Genomic DNA, 21494 nt, shown 5'->3' with positions numbered 1-21494 from the left:
CATTGGTTTTTATTTTTTATAGACATCGGTTTTTAACTGATGTCTATTGATGTTTTTCTTGTAATTGCATTATTTAATTATTTGATTTTGTTACTTATGAATAAATTTTGTAAGTATCTACTTATGACAAATATTGATTAATTTCATTATTGTGGCTCCTTGTGGTGAAGGTTACATTTTTAGTTTAATATGTAAGTTATATATTTTGTACTTAGATAAGAGTATCTTCTTTGCATCATTGTGGGTTATGGGTTAGACCAAAATATAAAAGCATTTCATTGCATTCTTCTTAGAGTTTTTAGGATTAGTTTTTGTAAGATAAAAGTTGTGTTTATTGGGTATGTAGGAGGCGTGTCACAAGTGCTTAAAATCACCTAAATTTGTTGTATCCTGAAAAATGGAAGCCACAACATTTAAGCACCATGGGAAAAGGCTTATCTGTTTGAAGGACAACGTGGTTTTCACGTGCCTCGAATAATCATTCAATGTTTTTATTAGTGTAATCTCAACATTAGGTATACTCATATATTATACTCCTTACATTACTGTCCTTCAATGCTATTCATTTTGTATCTTAAGAGTAATAAAATAAGTAAATTAGAATAATATGATTACCATTTGCATGTATGGCAACATGTTCCTTATCAATTTAAATACACATGACATGTACATATACATAATACAATCATAATTTATTAATTAAAGACTAGGGATCCGTTATATAAGATAAGGATTCTGTAGGAGAGGCATAAAGTGCCGAGCAAAATACCTAAATTGTTTTTTTAGAAATTACTACTTAGTTTTTTTCTTAGAAGTACAATTTGACCCCTTAAGACAATCTACTTTGGCCAATAAGATAAAGGGGTTTTTAGGATAAAGAGTGTGTTTGTCGTTTTTCACAGTTTTCAAACTTTTTCAAGGATTTCTTTGATATATAACATCTTTCAAAAGTTTCTTAAAGTTTTTAACTTAAAATAAAAATTCTCTGATATATTACATCTTTCAAAATTTTCTTAAATATTTTATTGCAAAAACATGAGTTATTAATTAAAGTAAGAACATGTGCTATGTTAATTATCTTAAGTAAATATCGTTTTAATTTTGCGAATATAAGTTTTACATATTTTAGATTAAGGTTATGAGAGTGTTCTTGTTCTTTTCCTCTAAACATGTAACGACGTGTTTAAGTACAAATTCATATGTTAACATGTATTTGTAAATTAATACTGAATCATAAACACAAAATTTGAATGTATCAACCTAATGTAAGCATAACTATTTATATTTTCATAAACTGGCAGTTTGAAGAAGGTATGAGAACTGTTTCTATTTGAAAATGGTTGTTGAACCATTGTTCTTGTTATTTTACCACAACGTTTGGTTATGTGAACTTTACGTGATAGATTATTCTTAAAGTATGATGCTTGGAGAATAATTTTATTATCACCGTGGTGGATACCAGATGCATAGCTAAACGAGGCTATCCGACTTAAAATGGGAAGCGGACGACGGGGACTATGACATGTTCGTATTTTTAATAAATGTATCCTATAATCATGCTCTTACATTAAATAGTTAGAATGTATGTATATATAGGTGATTCCATCTATCTTATTGATCTGTATCATATAGATAATAAGGACGTTCCAGACACATCTTTATCGGGCGGGGTCTCCGAGCAGTCATTGTTGACAAATTCCCTGAAATACCATAAGGCTTATATTTTGACATGTAATTGTTTGTTCTCCATTATACATTACATGTGATTTATTTTACAATAGAAATGTGATTCTCGAAAGCGATCATAAATTATTTGCATATCTTGTGTTACGAAATGATATTTTCCTCTCAGAGTTCTTTATTGGTAATAACTTATGTTAATTCCTAGAGATGGAAAAAATTTCTGAACCAACAGATATCTGATCGAATCGATCCAAAGGGTTTTTACAGAACCCGATTTTTATAGTTTAGAAAAGGGTTTAGTTTTTATTTTCAAAAACCGAATGGATTTGGTTCAGGTTTGGTTTTTAGGCCAACTAAACCAAAACCCAACTCAAATACCCGAAACCCGAATTGTACCGAAACCAAATCAAAATCCGACTAAATCAGATATATTAAATTTAATATATTGTCATTATATATATTTATATAATACATATATATAATTAGTTAGGACTTGTTTAGTATTAAATTGTACTCAAGACAAGAGAGGTTCTTATATCGAAGAGACCGTACTTCCTTTATTGAAATATGGATAAATGCTTTTGTTAGAAATATGTTGTAGACTTGATGATATTTCACCAAAACACCTTGGTAGATTTAATTAAGTGTGCTTGTAGCTTTCAACAGATAATCTTACTCTGTCATCCGTTGAAAGAGTAGCTTATGTTTAAATAAGTTTTTGCAGTATACTGTAATGTCTTAGAGTATTAGAAGTTGTAGGATATTCTAAGCATGTTGACTACTAGAATGATGTGCAAAATAGTTTGGCTAATTGTAAATATTAGATGTCTTGTAATTTTGCATAAATGAAATGGTGTCAACTACTATCGAAATACCATCAACGGATAATCTGCAAAGCTCTCGACAGATGACACAATTCACCTTCAACAGATGATCCATAACAAACTCAACAGATAATGACGAAGTCTCAAGGAACATCATATTCAAATAGTAGTTGATAGTAACCTGACAGTCACATGGGTTGATTGTATACAAAAGGAATGTGGCAGCCTATAACTAGGTTTATGAGAACAAAAAAACATTTCCATTTCCATGCATACTTGAAGAAATACAAAGATGTTGGATAGAGAAATGAAGAAACATGTGATGAAGATTTAGACATTTTATTTTATATGTTTATCTTTTTCATATGTAACCTGGTGATATATAAACCAAGTGTAACAAATAGATAATTATCGAATGATCAATTGAAAGAACTGAGAAACAGTAGAAGGAAAAATCTGTTAAGAATTTCTCTGTTCTTTCTTTGTAATTCTACTTGTAAGAAGCTGTGTGCATTCTTGCATCACAGAGTTCTCAATCAATATATATCTCTGGTGGAAAGTTCAATCCACCAGAATTTTTTTAAATCCCTCTGTTTAATTACTTTATATTTTAAATACATTCATATTTCATTCCGTACACTTGCATATTTAAACACTGATATATTTTGGTAAAGAAGTTTCTTAATTTCAAAAAGAAACCAGAATTACATTCAACCCACCTTATGTAATTCTATTGTCAAAATGGAGTGGTGGAGAGAAAGAACAGGTCTCTTATTGAAGGTACAAGGACAATGCTAGAAAAATCAAAGTTACCAACGTATTTTTGGGCAGAAGCTGTAAATACTGCATGCTACAATCATAATATTTCTTAGTCAATCAAGCAAAATTCCTGACTCCTTATCAGTTGTTCAAGAACAGGAAACCAACACTTAGCTTTCTTCATTTCTTTGGATGTAAATGCTACATTCTAAGAAATCGAACTGATCAACATGGAATGTTTGATACCAAAGCTGATGAAGGCATTTTTGTTAGATATGCTGTGGGAAAAGCATATAGAGTCTACAACCTTAGAACCAACATTGTTATGGAATCTGTACATGTTATGTTTGATGATAAGTAGATTGAAGGACTACAAGATGAAGGTTTTCATGAAAGCCTCAAATTTGACAATATTGAGATGAGCTGTGATGATAATGATGATGAAAGTGATCAAGAAATAATTTTTAAGGAAAATGTAGAAAATTCAGCAACAAATGAAGCACAAAATTCTACATCCGTCGAAAGACAAGGTGCATCATCCGTTGAGAGACAAACTGCATCATCCATAGAAAGGAAAAATTCAACATTCGTTGAACCATCAATAGAAGTGCAAAGTCATTTTAGATCACACACATAAAGGACCCCAACTTCAAGTCAAAGATCTACAAACTCAGGGGAAGTTTCTTATAATCAAAACTTAGTCATCCATCAAGACAACTTTGAGGCCTCTTCATCTAGAGCTAATCTACCACAACAAAGGAAATGAACAAGAGATCACCCATTTGAACTGATTATTGGTGATACATCTTCAAGAGTGCAAACAAGTAAAACAACTCAAGAAGAATATCTATACAGCATCTTTCTGTCTCAAGAAGAGCCAATGAAGGTAGAAGAAGCTTTGTTGGATCCTGATTGGGTTTTAGCCATGCAAGAGGAGCTAAACCATTTTGAAAGGAATAAAGTATAAAAGTTGGTACCCAAACCAAAAGACAAGAATTTTATTGACACCAAATGGGTATTCAGAAACAAGATGGATGAGAATGGCATAGTCATAAGGAACAAAGCCAGATTGGTTGCTAAAGGCTATTCTCAACAGTAAGGGATAGATTTTGATGAAACTTTTGCTCCTATTGTAAGACTTGAAGCTATCAAAATTTTTCTAACCTATGCAGCCCATGCTAATTTCAAAGTCTATCAAATGGATGTAAAGAGTGCCTTACTGAATGGAGATTTGAAGGAGGAAGTCTATGTCAGTCAACCTCCTAATTTTGAAGACCCCAACTTTCCAGAATATATTTACTATCTTTTGAAAGCACTCAATGGATTGAAGCAAGCACCTAGAGCCTGGTATGATACTTTGTCAAACTTTCTTTTAGAAAATAATTTCACAAGAGGTACTAATGACAAAAATCTTTTCTTTAGAAATTTTAAATGCTCTAGTATACTTGTTCAAATTTATGTAGATGATATTATATTTGGCTCTACAGATGAGAAACTTTGCAAAAAGTTTGCCAAATTGATGCAAAGTAAGTATGAAATGAGCATGATGGGAGAACTAACTTACTTTCTTGGTTTACAAGTTAAGAAAGTTAGTAATGGAATATTCATTAGTAAAACCATATATATTTATGATCTTCTAAAGAAGTTTGACTTAATGGATTGCACATCTGCAAAAACTCTCATGGCTACTGCCACTAAACTAGAATTGAACTCTGCTGAAAAGTCGGTGGATATTTCAAGCTATAGAGGCATGGTTGGCTCACTTTTATATTTAACATCCAGTAGGCTAGATATAATGTTTGCTACTTTTCTTTGTGCTAAATTTCAGGCTGATCCTAGAGAATCTCATTTAATAGCTATTAAGAGAATATTTAGATACCTCAAAGGAACACCAAAACTTGGCATTTGGCATCCTAGAGATTTCTGTTCTGATCTAATTGGTTATTCAAATACAGATTATGCAGGTTGTACAATAGATATAAAAACTACTACAGGACCCTGTCAGTTTCTAGGAAACAAGCTTGTGTCCTGGTTCAGTAAGAAACAGAACTCAGTTTCTGCCTCTACAGCTGAAGCTGAATATATTGTTGCTGATAGCTGTTGTGCACAGATTTTATGGATGTAGAATCAACTGTTGGATTATAGTCTACAAATGGACAAGATCCTAATTTTCTGTGACAACATAAGTGCCATTGCCATCACTGAAGATCCTGTACAACATTCAAGGATAAAGCACATTGACATCAAGTATCATTTCATTTGAGAACATGTCATGAACAGTACTGTGGAATGTAATTTTGTTCCAAGTGAGCAGCAACTTGCATACATCTTTACCAAGCCACTTGATGAGTCCACCTTCACTAGGTTGGTAAGTGAGTTAGGTATGCTTAATTATTCCTAAGTTATTTTGATGTCTAAGCAATTTGTAATGCAACCAGAAATAGGTTTGACTCTATTAAAAATACAAATCAGGATTTGCAAGTTATCATATCTTGACATTGGCATCAGGATTTGCATGTGGTCAGATCCTGACACCAAAATCAGGATTTGCTAAAGGTAAATAATGATAGCATTCAGCGGATAAGGATTATACGTTGAAGGTCAAAATATTTCTGGATACTTTATCTCTCGACGGATAAAGGTACATCATGCATTTGTTGAATTGATTCAATCTTAACCGTTAATTCCAAACCCTAGCCGTCGACTTTACTTACAGCATGTATGTATCTGTCGATGGATAAATTTTGGAATTTCTACAGTCTGCTTTATTTTTAAACGGTTAATTTTGGCAAATTTCATTGGATATTTTATTTTATTTTACTTACTTTTTAATTCTTTTCAGAGTCAATATAAAGCCCAATTCACTTCTATATTTCACTTTTATTTCTCTCTGAATTACTTAGCAACTTTTACCCTCTTCATCTCCATAAACCCCCTTTTCTCTGTAACTGCTTTCTAATCACAACAATGGCACCCGTAGTCAAGAATATGTCTCAATATGGATTTGTCTATGCGAAGAAAAACTTCGTGGCACTGGTGGACAAGAGCATTATTGCCTCTGAGGACTATCACAAGATGATGGACTTCATTCGCAACTGCAAACTAAGCTATGCTATGCTTGAGTCTCCAGTAATCTATTATGAAGTCGTGGATCAGATTTGGACCACAGCGGTGTACAAATCCAAAGATAAAACCATTTCCTTCTCTCTGAAAGGTAATGATTACTGTATTGATTGTGATAAAATACAAGCTTGCTTTTATTTGCCTGAAAAGAACACTAATGTTCCACACACAGAAACAGATGTGAGTACCATGCTTAGGTCTATGGGCTATTCTCTCATTTCTACCAAATTAGGAGAGGTTAGGAGAATGGGCCTTAGAAAAGAATGGAGCTTTCTTTGTGATTCTTTTATCAAAGTATTTTCTGGAAAAATTAGCAACTTTGATGTATTTACTTATTCCATGTTAACATGCTATATATGATTTTGAATGATAAGTACTTTAACTTTAGTAACTCTGTCATGATAAAATTAGGGTATAAATTATGAGATATTAAGAAAAGGTCAAACAACATATATTATGCTAGATTTTTATGATGCTAGCTAACTTTGTTTCTGAGGACCTTGTAATTGAGAATCCAAACAACAAGCTTGATTGTTGGGTTCAAGAAAAGAGAGTTCTTGCAGATTTGAGCAGGAATAACCTCAATAATGAAGTGCCACTCAACTATTTTCCAATCTTTGAGGCACAACAGGTAACTGAAGTAAGCACCTATGCTCTAATCTCTTCTCCACCCATTACTTCTTCAACTTCAACTATGGCAATGGCATCTGTGACAGTGACCAAACAGATGCCTACACAAGCCACAAAACCCAAATCTAAATCCAAGTCTAAGAATCAAACCTCTGTTATCTCTCAGAAGACATCAGTTGTAACAACTAATACTTCACTTGAGGGGAGTGCTCAGGGTAGTCAGTTGGGAGAGGGAAGGGGTGAACATCAAAGAAGCCCCAAGGATAAGGAGGGTGAGGTATATATAACCCAAACTAGCCACACTATAGTCTCCCAACAGACTGTAGTGCTTAATAAGGAAATTAGCTCACTGCTAGTTACATCATCACAAAAGGATGTAATTATTGAAATAAGTTCTCAACCAAGAGCACATGCCAAAAGGGGAAGGGACACAAACCAAACTCAAACTTATATTAGAAAGAAGAAAGCAAAACCATTGGGGGAGTCACAGGGAACACACTCAAAACCAACTGAAGTCAAAGACTCAGTTAATGTACCATCTCAAATTCAGATTAATGTGTCTCCAACAAACATGGAGTCACAGCCAAAATCTCTCATTATCGAAACACCAAATGCACAAAACTCTCCAACTATCTCTCTGGATGTGGATATAAAACACACATCAATTCCTCATTCTCCATCTCTTTTACTCATGGAGGAGCCAAAATCTAGAGCACCTGAGCATCATCTTATTGATGATTTGTTGGCTCAGTTGCCCATTCTTTCTTAAACTGTTGAAGAATCTGTACACCTAAATTTAAAATCAATCTCCATAGATTCGACAATAGTTTCAACTCATATATCCATTATTTCTACTTCTTCGACGGATATTCCTCATCCGTTGATAAGTGATTGTTCTTCGACGGATAAGCCTAACAACATTCATCCGTTGATATTCACAGTTGCTATTTCAACGGATGTTACTCATCCGTTGATGGTCTATGCACCTCTTGAGATTTCTAAAATTGTTACAAGTGTAGACGACTTAGTAGTTGTTCAATTACTCTTATGACTGAGTGAATGGAGTGATATGAGTGAGAGGCTGGGTTGCTCCCAGGCAAAAGGAGAGGAAAAGAGTGAATATATGCATGTTATTTCTTCCAACATGGCAAAAGTGAGTGAGAGGAGTCCCACCTTAGATGGTGAAGGTGAGGGTATGAGGGTGGTGAGACAAGGGGAGCCCTTGATGCAAAAAGAGAGAGAGAAAATGAGAGAAAAGCAAGTACAGAAGAATGGGAAGATCTCATTGCTAGTGAGTTAAAGGATATCAATGATGCAGTAAAAGCGAAACTATTTCAGCAAGAATATCAAGCTGTTCTAAATTCTGTCTCTTTTGATGCTGAGGCATTTACTCATCCTATTCCAGCATATCAGATTCTAGATGAACAGGGAAATGAGGATGCTGAGAAGACTCTAAATTTGGTACATACTACAACCTCCATGCAGAGGGCAAATGATGCAATCAACTCTCTTCCACCTACAGTTGGTGATAATTTTGAGTTAGATTCTGGTGGCTCTTTTGAGGATGACTTTAATGAAGATGATGCTGATGAAACTGGCATGGACATAGGGGGAGATGCAGGACCTAGCTCAACCACTAGCACTCCAGCCTAGATGTTCACCAAGGATTACAATGATCATCATTTCAAATCCATACTATTCAAGCTTGTCCATCAGACTCAATCAACCATCCAAGCCACCACTAATGCCAATACCGAATGTCTTCTACAAACCCATCTTGAATCTCTATAATTGCACAAAATTCAATCTCTCCAACAAAGTCAAGCTGTGGATGAGATCAAGAGCACCATTGAGCAAGTCAAAAATGACATCAATGAAAGAATGGAGTACAAACTTCCTGAGTCAACAATGAAAGACATTCGCCAGAAAATCAGGAAGGACTCTGAATTGAGTAACAAAATTACAACATTATATTCTAGGCTGACACCAGTGGAGAATTCAGTTACTAAGGTGCTTCTCAATCAAGTACATCAGACACTCCTTCTTCAAAAATTGGTGGCTGCCCAAACTCCCACTCCTGCTATACTTGAGGATAACAAAAAGGGGAGGAGATTGTTAACATCCAATTTAGTAAAGGGAGGAGAATGTGCAAGTCTAAGTTAGTAAGGTAATTGTTCCAGCCATTACCTTCTCTAAGCCACCAATGTTGGACATCATTGACTTAATCAACATAGCAGCAATTGAACTCAAGATGAAAGAATAAATGAAGAAGCTTGATGAAAGAATCGAGAAGGAATTTGGTCCAATTGCAAGTAAAGACAAATCTGTGAAGCACACCACTCAATTGAGACCAATTCCAATAGAAAAAATGAAGCTGGGAAATATGGAAAGAGGTCAAACCTAAACTAAAAGACATCATTAGGCCATTATGATTTTAAAGGATAAGAAATACTCATCAAAATACTCAAGTAAAACCAAAGGACCTAGTCTATGCAACCCCTAAACCTGATGAAAAGAAGCTGCTAGGTCACTTGATTGCAAATTTGTGTGATGGCTGGACATCCTCAATTTGGAGAAGCCAAGAGAGAAGAGAAATTGAGGCTCAAGTCTCAGAAAAGGCAGATATCCTTAGAAGCAAGAAAAGCCTACTAATAAATTAGAAACTGAGAAGCTTGAGGAACCAACACTTGATTGCAAATTTGTGTGATGGCTGGACATCCTCAATTTGGAGAAGCCAAGAGAGAAGAGAAATTGAGGCTCAAGTCTCAGAAAAGGCAGATATCCTTAGAAGCAAGAAAAGCCTACTAATAAATTAGAAACTGAGAAGCTTGAGGAACCAAAGTAGAAATCAGGAAAAGGATATAGTAAGCAGAGAGCGAAAAGGAAGCTAGTGTTTGGTGAGACAATCATTCCCAAGGATGAACCTATAGACTGGGAAAGCCTACATATTCCTGAGCTAAACATCCCAATCCCAACCACTTCAAAGAGAAGAAATAATAAACTAAGCAAGCTAGTCAAGTCAGTCCCATTCCAATCCAAAATCTTATCCAAACCCAAACCAACAGTCAACAAAGGAGATCAACTCTTTATCTGTGACATAAAGGAATTTTCAGACATAAATCCCTACTCGGATGAACTAGATAAAGTGAGAGCAATAGATGCCCATAACAGATTTCCGGAAAGATTAGTGTTCAAGTACAAGGGTGGAAAGGAAATCACTTGGCCTCTTCATAGGATTCTTAATGAAGGCTACTCTGTTTTGATTAAGATATTCTCTGCAATCAAGAAAAACTTTGGATTCACCATAGTGACCAAAAGAGATATACTTAACAAAATTCAACAAACACAAAGAAGCTGGAGAGACCCAAGTGCACTACCAAGAGTCTTAACTATTCCTTACACTGGAAGTAGAGTACACTTGATCCCATACTGGTTGATAGAGTTCAAGGATCAAAGAAATACTAGAAGATTTTTCGGACTACAAGATCAGCTAAAAATATCAAGCAATGAGACTATCAAGGAAATGCATGAGATGCTGGATCTATCTAATGAAGATGAATCTGAGTTCAACAGACAAATCCAACACCAGGTAGAAGAGAACAATGAGAAGCTAGGAAAGAAGACTAGACACTCAAGGAAAAAGAACTAATTTGCTCAGAATAAAGGATTACCTTGAAAAAGGCTTGTGAGATTTCTATGAACTCTCTTCTATCAATTTTTAATAAAATCTGCAACACTTATCATTTTTATCTACTATTGAATGATCATTATGTAGAAGGTGTTTTGTTATTATCAAGTCCTCCAAAAATTTATGCCTACAATTCTAGTAGACATAAATTGGGGAAGATTGTTAGAAATATGTTGTAGGCTTGATGATATTTCTCCAAAACACCTTAGTAGATTTAATTAAGTGTGTTTGTAGCTTTCAACGGATAATCTTACTCTGTCATCCGTTGAAAGAGTAGCTTATGTTTAAATAAGTTTTTGCAGCACATTCCTCTATACTGTAATATCTTAGAGTATTAGAAATTGTAGGATATTCTAAGTCATGTTGACTACTAGAATGATGTGCAAAATAGGTTGGCTAATTGTAAATATTAGATGCCTTATAATTTTGCATAAATGAAATGGTGTCAACTGTTATGGAAATACCATCAACGGATAATCTGCAAATCTCTCAACGGATGACACAAGGCACCTTCAACGGATGATCCATAACAGACTCACCCGATAGTGATGAAGTCTTAAAGAACATCAGATTCAAATAGGAGTTGATAGTGACGTGACAGTCACATGGGTTGGTTGTATACAAAAGGAATGTGACAACCTATAACTAGGTTTATGAGAACAAATAAGCATTTCCATTTTCATGCTTACTTGAAGAAATACAAAGATGCTGGATAGAGAAATAAAGAAACATGTGATGAAGACTTATACGTTTTGTTTTATATGTTTATCTTTTTCATATGTAACTTGGTGATATATAAACCAAGTGTAGCAAGTAGATAATTATTGATTGATCAATTGAAAGAACTGAGAAACAGTAGAAGGAAAAATCTGTTAAGAATTTCTCTGTTCTTTCTTTATAATTTTACTTGTAAGTAGCTGTGTGCATTCTTACATCACAGAGTTCTCAAACAATATATATCTCTGGTGAAAAGTTCAATCCACCAGAAAGTTTTTAAATCTCCGTGTTTAATTACTTTGTATTTTGAATACATTCATATTTCATTCTGCACACTTGCATATTCAAACATTGATATATTTTGGTAAAGAAGTTTCTTAATTTCAAAAAGAAATCAGAATTACATTCAACCCCCTGCTGTAATTCTATTGTTAGATTGTTTGGGAATAACAACTTTGATTCGAGATTTATAAAAAATAAATTTAGTGAAATCCCCTATTTCGTACACCGCAAAAAGGAGAGATCCTTCGGGCTTAGATGTCAAATTTTGATCGGTTGCTTTCCAATAAATATGACAGACCGCCCCCTGCATGCACAAAAATCTCAACCAGTGAAAATTTCCCAACTCATACAATAAATACAATGATCATATGATAACTTAATTTAATTGAGTAAGTAAATATAAAACAGTTTGAATGGATAAAGAGTTGGTTATATAGTTGATAAAAGAGATCTAGTGTCTTGAAATGAAACTCATGTAAAATGAGAAAGATAACCATCTCAAATAATTAAGTATGACTAACATAATTAATATTATTGACAAATCTAATCATACGTATTTTATTATATTTATACCAATTTGAAAATATTTTAATTTTCAAACAAAAGACTTGTTAATGAAATTTTTTTAACGATAATTTTTTTGAAATTATATATATATATATATATATATATTTCCGGTTTCGGTTCAAACTTGAACCGATCGAAACCGATAATTTGGGTTTGTTTTTCAATTTTTGGATTTCATATGGTTTGGTATTAATTTTTATAGCAAATATTTGATAAGATATTAGTTTTTGTCAAACCCGAATTAAACCGACTTGTTACCATCAATAATTCCTTACACTGTGTTATATTGTGTTACATGGAGAGATTTTAAAATTGTTAATTACATGTTCATTTAGCCAGAGATACCTCAAATGGCCCAAACTAAACAAAAACCAAGTATAAAGAGTGTATTATGGAAAATCAAGATCATTTGCATGAAATGAAGGATGGTAGTGTGCATGTAATTATTTTGTATATCCTTATCGACTTTAAATTTATTTATTACCCTTTTTTATGTTGTTTATTGGTTTATGTTGTCCTGTATAATTTCTGGTGGTTTGTTGGTGTATCAGATACTTAAAATAGTTGGGCAACTTTTCTGAGTATTGATTTTGTATTAATTGTTAGTATGGGTATAATAAAAACAATAGATGTTAAACAGTGTCATATTTTTGGGTTGTACTTCATATACGTATATTTGTATTATATAACTATTTTACAAAAGAGAATATAAATGTGTGCATTAAATAAAATGATATGAAATAAAAAAGCAAATATGATTATCGAGGAAATTGAAATATATTCTAAAATCCTAATCTATGTTCTAAATGGAATGTACATGATTTATTCCTGAGCGAGGCACGGGTTATTTTCTAGATTTTTTTTATGCACCATACAATTATAACATTTTAGTTGTTTTTTATTTGTAAATATTGTACAATGTCTAACCTATATTAAATACAAGTTGATTGTTTATCAATGTACATGATTTTCATAGAAGACTGTATCAACTTACATAACATTTTTAATATATCTCGTTAAACAAATTATATATATTCTTGTTTGTGTCGTGTAATTGTTATTGTATGTCTAAAATGAAAAGATTAAACTTAATCCATATAATGTCGTTAGTATATTTACAAAGAAAAAACTAAAAATAAAATATATATGTTGAATACATAGTTGACCAAAATTTTTGAATTTTATTTAAATAAAATATATGTAATAAGCTGTTTTATTACTGAAGTCATTACTAACTTACGATTAACTGAAAAATGCATAACTGAAATCAGAAAGGCTTGCCATCATAATATTCAACAATGTAAAATTTACACTAATGTTTATACAAGTTGATTTTAATGGGAAAATGTTAATTTTTGAAATTCGACGGATGTATGTATGAAAAAATGTTAGTTTTTTATTTATACTACTATTAACAAAAAAGTAAGATTAAGTTATATCCACGTGTGTCTGCATGTAAATTATGGTATGTTAAATTTTATTAGTAAATTACGATGGTCTCATTTATTATATGCTAAATACCTGATTAATTACATGTATAATTATTATTAACATCTAGTGAGGTAACTGATTACTTAAATAATATGTATTTATAATTATTCAAAAATTAAAATTATATGCTAAATAAATTGTAATAATTTATATATGGTTGCTGTTAGCACTGGCAAACAATTTATATCTAATTTTTACTCAATCGAGCAAAATTACAGTTTTAACACAAAAATAAATTATATATTTTAATGACTTATTATTGATTTTCATGAATTTTTTTCAAGAATTTAGAGAACAAATCGTAATTATATCGTTATTTAAACCGTTTTTAAGTTTCTTTTATATACGACTCTAATTTTTCTTCTTATAATAATTTTATAACATTGCATATTAATCTCCTTAAATTAAATAGTTTTAATTCGATAAAATTTTATAAAAATCAGATGAACTAGTTAATTCTATCAAATTATTGAATAATATATATTTTTTCTTGAAATAGCGTAAAATGCATTGAATCAAATGCTACAATATAGTGTAGATTTAATTTTTTTTTGAATAATTCAAAATATAAAAAATATTCAAAATATTTGTACGATGTTTTCGAGCAAATAATATTATCTTCTTCAATGAATATTGCTTATCTTAAAGAATTGTTTTTAAAAAACTAGTTTGTTTAAAGTCAAAAATGAAAAAGTAATCGATTTAAAATACCGTCGTAGTTTTAACAAATCTCTTGACAACTCATATCAAATTCCGAATATTTTTAAAATCGGGACAAGTTCTACAAAGAATAATGCACTACTAGTTAATTTAGTAATTTTAATGTATATATATAATCGATTAACCTGGTCCTATAAATACCTCAAATACATTAATTTATATTAACATAAGACATTAAAAAATATATTAACATAAGATATTAAAAAAAATTCATTATTGGTAAGATATTCTCGCTGAGCTTGTAATTTAAATTTACTAAACCTAAAATGTGAGGATGTATTTTCGGTCGGGTCATGTAGTCAAATTTGGAGTATTTTTTGAAAAATGAGTCAAATTATGATTTTAAATTCGAAATAAACTAAAATGCATTAACTCATTATAATTCGAACATATCCAACTATGTAGTACACAAATAGATTATTATATATAAGCGATTCTATTTTCAATATTTTTATATAAAAACTTATAAATGTATATTTTAATTTCTTTTAATATTAAAAATATGTTTAAAATATACGAAATATATATTCAAACTGAAAAATGATTAATTGTAACATCCCAACTTTTTTGGATATTAATTCTACACAAAAACTAATAAGTGAAACCCGATAATTCACTTTCTAAACCAAAATGATTAAGTTTCTCAAACCCGAAACATCAAAAGTCAACACAAAATTCAAATGTACTAAAATTTGAGACGCAGCTCGAATAATAATTCAATAATAAAGTTCAAAGTGAAACAAATAAAAATTCAAACAGCATATCCAAGTCATCCTTATTCTTTTCGAAAGTCCAAACCTGAAATGTATACAAAAAAATGAGCTACGAAGCCCAGCAAGTAACTATCGTTCAACGACTCACAAAATATTTTCTAAAATATTTTTCAAACTTTAAATCAATTATATATAGTTCCAAAATATCGCAATCATATCTATTCAACAGTTATAAATTACGGTCACACTATGTCAGTGACACGGCTTCTATAATTGGATAAGGGCTAGTTTACGTCCCTCGCTAAGACAAGGCCTAATAAGGTATCTATGTGTTCCGGAACGTGCGTAAACTAGTTCTATGTGCCACACTATCCAGTGGCCGGATTCTATAAATCGATACGTAACTAAAACTGGGAATATCTAAAAAGCCTTTTCTATTTACAATATCACAATGTTCGATAATCAAAATTAATCAAATAATTCTGATACAGAAAAAGGTCGAATAAAATGAAGCAATTTAAATACTAGTGAGTAACGAAAAGTCACTTACCTCGAAAGCGATTGGACACTGAATATACACGAACAAATCCTCTTTTAGAATTGGAGAGACCTGTGTAACCCTTTTTGATTGTCAAACAAGTAGTTAAATAGGCACACACAAAACCCTATAATATCCCTTAATTACCTCCTAATTAGTATCATTTAATAAAAGCTTTTAACTAAAATTAACTTCTTTGTATTTTTAGCTAATAATTCAAATTTCAAGATAATAAAATTTTCATATATTCATTTAGTCAACTAAAATAAAATCTACTATCAAATTATTGTAGGAAAAAAACTATAATTATAATTAAATAAATAAATAAAAAAATAAATTGGGGTGTTATATTAATAATTAATGTAATGATTCATATATGTATTATGTCTAACTTTATATCTAAAAATCAATTCTTTAAAATTAACTGTACAAATATTCAAGTATCTATCTTCTTTTTTTGCGAAATTCACGTAACTATTTTTAAGGTTAAATAAACTATTCATTTAGCACACTCACATATTATCTGTAAAATTAAAAGCACATGCGATAATAACATGATAATATGGTGTAGTGGCATGATGTTGTTTAGGTGAATGAAATGACTCTCCCACAAGACACATTTTTTATAAAACTATTAAAAATAGAGATAATTTAGTATTTTCAATGAGAACAAAAAAATCTCGCTAATTTTATCATCTTCGTATATAGAAGAGGGAGATAAAGTTATACATTGAAATATATTTTGAAATCCTAGCTTACGTTCTAAATGTAACATGAATTATTTCTTCTATAGCTAATATTTTCTAAAGAAAGTAGACCATCACTACATGATCATATATCCGTAATTTGGCTAAAATATGTAAAACAACTGACTTTAATCGCGACCTTACCTCATTTGCATTCGTAGCCATATATGAGATATGAATGGACCGACATTCCGTCTGACATAAAATATGGTTCTGGTTTTTCGTTGTGTTGGTTACATATTGACGAACTATATAGTTCAGTAAAAATTTGGTCTAGCCAAACACTTTTAGAAATTATTCGTAAGAACTGAATGATATAAAGGAAACATTTAGCTATATGATGCTTGGTCATCATCTCCATTAGGTTGTTAATTGAGGTATCTCTTTTTTCTAGGCAGTAGTAAATATCCAAAACTTTTGTTGTTAATAATGACAAAGTATGGTCATTTTTTGCCGAGGTACAGAGAGTTTCATAATTTTTGTTGTACATGTACCCATTATATAGCCCAGTATTATGCTAAATTATAATACCAAATTTAGTATAAAATATTGTTATAATATGATCTTAAGATCTCCACGAAATACAATAGTAGATCAGTTACTTTTTTCTTTGTGTTCTTACCCCCTTGTATAATTATTGGGTAGGATAGTTGCTTAACATGTGATGTACAATCATTCTTTTCCGTATTTGAGACCAATCTAGAAGAATGTGTAGAAATCTAAAAAGCTAGTTATTTCTAGTAGCTCAACGATTAGAAATATTGGAAAGATAGGCATGTTAGTGATGGTAATCATTGTTTGGTTATCATTTAAGTTACAATTTAATTATTATATCTGTTGATAATTTATAGGGTTTGTTGCATATTTTGTTTTTTTATTTTTTAGATATTTCTTTTATTTTTAATAAATTAATAAATAAACGGTATATAAAATTTTGGGATGTATATGTTCTTTTTCACTTGTATTTGTAGGTGTGGGCATATATGAAAAGGGTTTTATTAAAAAGTACGAGTTATAATTATTATATATATGACATTGTTTAAATGATTGTAGAGTTAAATATTGAATAACTGCAGAAGTTTTAATATAGAGAACACTTATATTTAGGTGTAATGTAGTACATTGGCATGATGAGTACTTTACTAAGTTTCAAGCAGCAAAAGTTGGATCATCTAAATTGTTAAGTTCCTTAAATAATAATGTAAAGTTCATGGAATGAAACCAATACCAAAGGTCATGTTAAAGAAAATCAATGCAACTAAATCCTAACATTCTAAGAATAGAAATGTAAACTGAAGTATGAGTTTGAACTGAAAAGCATTCCATATTTTAATGATGGTGGGTTGGCAAGTAATTTACTCATGCACTCTTCCATTGCTTAGACTCTTGTATTTTTCTTTTATCTTTCTCTGTTTTATTTTAAGTTGTTTCTCGCTTTTGGCAATGGTATTGTCTGCCTGACCATCATCCATATTTGCCATGCATTTTTTGTCATGTCTCCATACTCCGTTATTGACAAATCTTGGTTGACATCTTCAGTTTTTCCGTCATCTTCTTCAGTCTGTATTCTTCATTCTTGATGCAAGTTAGTTTTATGACCATGTATTCATCTCGTCCAATGTTGTAATCCGTGATTTCAAGTCAAATGTACATTTTTTTCTTATCACATTATTGATGATTGTGGGAACGTTCAAAAAATATAATATGTGTTCTATTAGTATATGGTATTGAAAAGATGTTCAATGTAATAACCCAAAATTTTCAACTTTTTGTAATCCTTATAAATAGTGTTTTAGCTGAATGAGAAAACTTTTCATGCCACACTATATAGGGGTTCTGTTATGGATATTCTGAGATTTTATTAGTACTCTATATGGTATATAAGTGTATGTAAAGATCGTCAGAATCCAATTCCGAACACTTCGATTTTTCCCGGAAATCCACTAGATACGGAAAGAATTGAGTATAAGGTAACAGGATAAAAAGGATTTAAATTAAAGGATTATAAGAGAGGATCATAAAAGGAATATAATATATTGAGAAAGGTTAAGGGAACCTAAGTAATAAGATCCCGGGTATGATCCCTCAAACGATAAACGAAAACAAAAGTTAAGCGAACCGTATAACAGATCAGCGGTCATTAGGCAAACAATTAGGAAGTTAATCAAAGAGATTAGTGGGGATGAGGTCACCCAACCAATGAGAAGAGGACAAGGAGGGAAAGATGACATCATAGCATGACATAAGCATGACATGGGAAGGAAGGAAATGTGGTGGAATATTAACCACACAAAATCAAGGTTAAATTGGTAATTAACCAAAAACAAATCAAATATTCAACCAACCAAGCCAAACAAATCATTTCATCAAAACAAAAGAAATCTATTCTCTTCAACAAAAGCTTGCTCTCGGCTTTTTCATTTTCAAGAAGCAAGAAATTTCAAAACTCAAGATCAAGGCTTCCTAAATTGGTAAGATAATTCCCTAATCATCCTTATGCATAGTTATGGCTATAACATGAGTTTAAGCACCCCATTCATTCTCAATCTTCTTCAATAAATCAATGAAGAAGACAATGAATAGTGATTTCAAAGTTTTTAACTTGAATTTTTCTTGTTTTCCTTTAAGATCCAAGCATCCCTAAGACTTCTCAAGGCTTCTTAAGGCTTCCTAGCTACTCCCACCATTTCAAGGAAGGTATATCATCTCCAAACCCTAGATTCCTTTGTATAATAAGATGATTTTGATTGTTATGGTGATATAGTAGCTTAATGCTTGTGGTTTAGAGTTTGGGTTGGAGTGGTAGTGAAATGGAATGGTGAATCTTGTTTTTTGGTTAAAAGAACTTAAGTATAGTTAAATTCAAGCTTAAGCATAAGTATAAATGTTAATATTGAATTGATTGGGGCTGTTATGATGTGATAAGGATGGACTTTGGTTGTATGAATGGATTGAGGTTGAATTGTGATGGTTTTTGAATGGTTTAAAATTGAAAAATCGCGTAAACATAGCCGTCGTAATGTCCGATTTACTTTAGACTGCTTTTGTTCATAACATTTGGACCCGAGAACTCCCTGCTAGATTATGACCATTGCCATGTTTAGATAGTTCATGTTACGAGCTTCATTTTGATATGTAGTTCGTTTGATTCCGATGTACGGTTTAGGAGAAACGACCGTTTCAAGTAACGGCGTTTCGCGAACGAAACTTTTCCCCTCACCTTACTTTGAAATATAGGTTAATGACCAAAAAGGGTTAATTAGTGTATGAAACAATTATGGTAAGAGTGTTAGGCAGTTGGTAAGACACTCGCGAAGGAATCTCCTTAAAACTCGTAATGGTTAATTTATTAAAAATGGTGGAGCCGAGGGTACTCGAGTGACTTAAGAGAATCAGTAAGCGTAAAGCGAGCGTTAGAGTCTAATTTGGTTAGAGTATAGAATTACAAGTGACTTTGTTTTAATTCCAACTTACTTGTTGTTTATAGGTTACCAGACTTGTCCCGAGCCATTCGTGACCCCCAGTCGCTCAGGCAAGTTTTCTACCCGTTATACTGTTGTTGTGATGTATATATGTATATGCATTATCTTGTGATAGATGCATGTTGGTTAATTAGCAAATATTGCGATATATTGAAGCATGCTGATATGGTATATATATGCATGCCTGTTTCGTATTCTTGCCATATATATCTGTTGGTTCAGTTGATAATACCTATACTAGAGAATAGCAGTAATTTGCATATACCCTTAGTATAGGGACCCAAAGGTGAAAACATTTTCTAAAACCGGGAGTCGAGGATCCCGAGTAGATTTTTTATATATATATATTTTTATATATATATATATATGGTGTTATTCCCAGTGGACTAACAATGAGATTTACAGAAGGGGGGGTTGAATGTAAATCTCAAAACTTTTTCAAGTTTTGAGCAATTTGTAAGACTAAGTGTTTGAGTGATCAAATGTGTGTGAATTGCTTGGAGCTGATGCAGACAGATATATATTTAAACACAAATGAAATGAACACAAAGAACTTAAAAACTTTTCTGGTGGATTTTTTGTTCCACTAGAGATGTGTTATTTCAGAAAATCTGTGATTCAAAATTAAATCATAGCTGCTTCCTAGTACAAACTAGATGATTTTCTCTCTTGATATTTCTAAACAGCTCAGGGAAAATTCATATCTAATTACTAGCTACTACTTGGTTTATATAACACCAAGTTTACAAGTGAGGACGAAGATAAAGTACAATAAGACAATAGTTCTCCACTTATATCTGTTCCATTTTTATCCAGTGTAATATGGAATTGTCTGTTGACTTTCCATTTTGAACCAGACTAAAAACGGCTGCTTTTTCTGCTGTTCCTGAAATAGGCTACCACATCTCTGTCAATCCATGTGCCTCTGTCAGCTTTGTTAACTGTCACTATCAACTGCTATGAGACTGAGCATCCGTTGAAGCTTTCATCCGTTGATGGCTTTATCCGTTGATGCTCTAGCAGTGCATCCGTTGAAGCTTTCATCCGTTGATGGCTTTATCCGTTGATGCTCTAGCAGTTGAAGCTTTATCCGTTGAAGCACTTATCCGTTGAAGCGTTAGAGACATCCGTTGAAGCTTAGTTTCTTATCCGTTGAAGGTCTTCAATATCAGTTGACACTTCTTCACTTATACAAAATTACAAGGCATGAAATATTTACAATTAGCCCTCCTACTTGTACATCCATTAGTAGTCAACATGACTGATTATCTCCTAACAACATCTAAGAATTACAGCTTGAAACCAGAGAGTGAGATGTGCTACAATACCAAACTTATTGCTAAGTAAGGATACTCCTTCAACAGATAGCCAAGATGGTCTTATCCGTCGAGGCTACAAACACTAGATTTCTACTTAAGTGTTTTGCTGAACTTATCATCAAACTAATACACATATTCCTAACAATCTCCCCCTATTTATGTCTACTAGAACTGTAGGCATAAATTTGGGTTTAGCTTGATGATAACAAAAC

Source organism: Apium graveolens, chromosome 2, assembly GCF_009905375.1.
Source record: "Apium graveolens cultivar Ventura chromosome 2, ASM990537v1, whole genome shotgun sequence".
In the NCBI taxonomy this organism is placed as follows: Eukaryota; Viridiplantae; Streptophyta; class Magnoliopsida; order Apiales; family Apiaceae; genus Apium; species Apium graveolens.
This window is presented reverse-complemented; position numbering follows the sequence as displayed.